Source organism: Geospiza fortis, unplaced genomic scaffold (genome assembly GCF_000277835.1).
Source record: "Geospiza fortis unplaced genomic scaffold, GeoFor_1.0 scaffold286, whole genome shotgun sequence".
Classification (NCBI taxonomy): domain Eukaryota; kingdom Metazoa; phylum Chordata; class Aves; order Passeriformes; family Thraupidae; genus Geospiza; species Geospiza fortis.
In genome coordinates, this window is record NW_005054444.1 from 197,233 (window position 1) to 200,990 (window position 3,758).

Consider the following 3,758-nt stretch of genomic DNA (forward strand, 5'->3'; position numbering starts at 1 on the left):
GGGAGAGCCGCAGCACCTTGCGGCAGACGGAAGGTGAGTCCCGCCGCGCCGGGGAAGGGGATTTCCTCGCTTGTTTTGTAACCGGGAAGTTTGCGCAGGGGTTGAGCGGACGGGTGCGTTCTTCTTCAGCCTTTCTCTTCCTCCCTCCTTTTGAAATTTTCTTTTAGAAGAGGGTACTGACCCTGCCTTCCCCCTCCTGATTTCCCCCTCCTGCGTCCCCGGCTCATTCATTTAACAAAGGGAGTTGTTTTCAGCCCCCGGGCTTTGCGAGCGGGGAGCCCTTCGGGGCCGCATGTTTGGGGTCTCGGCGCACAGGTTGGGGTGGAATCGGGGCTAAGCCCGCAGTTTTTGCCAAGCACCCCGTCCTGGCTTCGTCTGGAGGGGCGGGCGCTTTGGGCAAACACAAAGAATTGAGAAGCTGGACCCATGCTGGGCAATGGGGTGATGAAGCCTCGGTCTTTGTGTGGCTGGTGAAGGAGGGATGGAGAGGTGGGAGCTTGTCTTTTAACCCCTCCGCCCGCGGGTGTGTACGAAGCCGTGGGTTTTTTGCTAGTAAAGTACTTAAAAGCAAAGCTGAACTTTGGGATCGTGGCATAATTCAGACTGGAGGGAACGTCAGGTGGTCTCTAATCCAGCCTCCTTCAAAGCAGGGACTTCTGCCTGGGGAGTGGGGAACAGTGAAGGAACATCGGAGATGTGTGGCACCTCTGGGTGCTCTTGAATGCACCTGGGAGCTCGATGGAGGAGGCAGCACCAGCAGGACGAGACTTCAGAGGCAGTAGCGCTTCTGTCTTCTGCTGTGCATGGAAATGCCCCAATCCACAGCTCTACCATGCCTGCAGTCCCCTGGTCTTGCTGCTTTTGTTATCCAGAGGGCTTAAAATTCATGATTGTTGGGAATAGCTGCCTGCATCCGTATGTGTGTCACGGTGCATCTGCTCCTGCTGAGCGTTCCTTGATTCTTATTTCAACATTGCCTCCAGGAGTTTTTTTCTTCAGGAGCAAGATTTATAAATAAGTGTCAAAACCTGTCTCTTGCTTGGAACTGGCTGTAAGGGGTGTACTTTCTGTGGTAATTATGTATGAGAGATGTATGTGTGTAAGAGCAACCATAAAAGCCGTTCAGTCAGCCACGCTTTCCATTTTCAAAGTGAAAGCAGGTATTGTAGCCGGGGGAAATGGCTGTGTCGGGCACAGACGGAAGAATGTTTGTTTTCTTTGCTCGAAATTACTCTTTGCCTAGTGGCTTAGGGATGCCTTTCACTGAACCTCCTCCCCCTTCTCCATACCTGGAGTTTCCCGGTGCTGCGCACATTACCTGGCCAAGCAGGGAGCATCTTCCTGTCTGCTGCTCCAGTATCTCTTAGTGTGGGTGTGCTGGTCTTGCTCTCAGCTTTATAGGGTAAGGCTGGAAAAACTCCTCCTTGTGGAACAGTTTGCATGTGTGTCCACTGGATGCTTGGAGACTGCTTTTCCCTGTGCATTTTTTAGTGGGTAAGTCAGAGAAATGAAGCTCATCTCTGCACAGGGAACAGAAGGTATGGTGGGAATTTGAATATTTCTAAATACTGATTCTATTTAACTCTGGATTGCCAGAGAACAGAATTTGTTAGCAGCTGTACTGTATAACAAAGCTGGAGTCTAAGACTGGACAATAAACCACCAGGTGTTTTTTTTTTTTTTTTTTTAGCCTTTTTTGAGTCCTGCATCTTTAAATGGGGTGATAAAACTGCCATTCTTTGATTTGGAAATGAAAGCCAAAAATAAACTTGAAGAGGAAAATGCTCTTGTAGCACGACAGCAAGAATGCTTTTACTGGTTTCTGAGGAATACTATGTGCTCTGGAAGTTGCTCAGAAAAAAAAAGAATAGGGGAAAGTGAGGCTTTTAGTTCATGCTTTTCTGTACATCCTGGGGATATAGGAAGAAATATGTGACAAGTCCAATATAACTGCCACAAGTGAAAATATATTGCTTGTTTATTGTGTTTCTGATTGCCTTGCTTGCACTGGGTTGAAAACTGATGCTAGCTCTCTTTGCTTGAGAGGTCAAAGAACTGTTTTATTTTCCTTTTCCAGGTCTCTGAAGGGACACCTTTTCTCTCAACTTTGATTCCAATGCATGAATTTCCTCAGTGTGCTGACTAGTGTTTTGTCTTTTTATAAATGTGAGCTGCAGTATGGCTTCTTTTCTTCTTTTTCCCTTTTGTGCACCTGTCTCACTTCCTTGGTGTGGGAAGGTTGGTAATTTCAAAAGCTTGTTGCTATGGTCCAATTTCCTTATATGCTTAAGAGCATACAGAACAACCTAGAGCTGAAATAAACTTTTCTCAGTTGAAAAATACAGAAATGATCCAGAGCTCCACCCTCAAAGTGTTCTGGTTTTACAGTTCATCCTGTCAACAGCAGATAACAGAAGCAAATAGACTTTGTAAAGAAACTGACCAGTCTTGGTGAGGATATGCAAGACACAGACTGAAACTAGGCCACTAAAAATGAGCCATATTTCTTAAAAACCTAGTCAGCCACTAGGCCTCTGACAGGTACAAGAATGCCTACTGTTGGCCTTTTACCTCTATGGAAAGGAAGAATAATACCATGTACCAGAATTGTATTGTGTCAAGGAGTGTTTTTCTATACTTGGCCAAGAGCCGAACTGATTTTCTCAGCCTGACGTCTTGGCTTCTATAGGAACTGAGGACAATGTAAGCATGTTCTGCTTGATGTTGAGGACTTGCTCTTGCGGAAGAAATAGTCCAGTGTGTGATTCTTCTTATGCACTTGCACAGCTGTCACCTGGGAGGAGCTGCTTTGCACCCCTGTTCCCAGAGATGGGAATGGCTAGGTTCATTCTCCTTGATGGCAGCAGAACTGGGACTGTCAGCCAGTTCTCACTGATATAGCACAGATGTCAGCAATCAGTTTTTCCCATCTGAGGTTAAGGCACATGATGCTCTTTGGGAATGAATAGGTTAAAAGTACCTGATGCTGCTTGTACTAATCAGGCTTTTATGCAAACTGAAGTTCAAGTTTGAAATTCCTGCCCTTGGGTGCAGTTATGCACAGCATGTGCAGATGGGATGTTGTGGCTGTGAGGGGTAACGCTCAGTGCTCCAGTGGTGATGACTGCTCCTGGCTTTGTGCAGGAAAGGGAGCTGACTTTTGTCCCATCTTGCCTCAGGCACATCCTCAGAGCTGTGGATGTCTTTGGGTCCTTCCATGGTCTTCTTTTTGGCACATGACACTGGGGTGCACATCGCAATTTCAGGGCTCTTCAGGGGATCCATTTGATGAAAACATGGATGCTCCAAGCTCAAAACATGGTTGCTCTGAGCTGAACGTGTCTCCCCAGGCTCCCAGTATGATCTGCAGAGAGAAAAAGGCCCTTTTAGGATGTGTTTTGTGTCACCCTCCTGTAGGTATTTTTAGAAGAGGTCAGAGAGTTGCACTCAAAAAATGCTGATTCCTCTTGTAGTCTCCCTGGTCTCCTCTGTCTCCCATGTGTTGTCTTGTATCTTGGAGCAGCTGAGAGGAGTTTTACCTGCTCCTCTCACTTTGGGGATGCAGGCAGCATTGCTAACAAATCCATCAGCAAAAACACTGTTGTAGCGTGGCTTTCCCCCTTTCTCTTCATTTTAGCATTTTTTTGTTGGCATGGGGGAAGAGGAAACAAAACAACAACAAAGAAAAGCCATCTGAGAAGTGGATTTCTGGGGGAATTTGAAGAAAAAGTCCAAGTATTCAGTTCTGGTTTGTGTAC

At 46.6% G+C, this 3,758-nt stretch overlaps 1 protein-coding gene across 3 annotated transcripts in view; it reads left to right on the forward strand.

Annotated features, from left to right (window-relative positions):
- PAK1 (p21 (RAC1) activated kinase 1) overlaps positions 1 to 3,758 on the forward strand; it is a 76,809-nt gene that overhangs the window by 679 nt on the left and 72,372 nt on the right. The window contains exon 1 of one of the 3 annotated variants that reach the window (XM_031062278.1): positions 1 to 33. The exons of the other annotated variants lie outside the window; for them this stretch is intronic. The gene's annotated coding sequence lies outside the window, so the exon portion shown is untranslated. The remainder of the gene's footprint in view (positions 34 to 3,758) is intronic. 3 annotated transcript variants of the gene reach the window in all.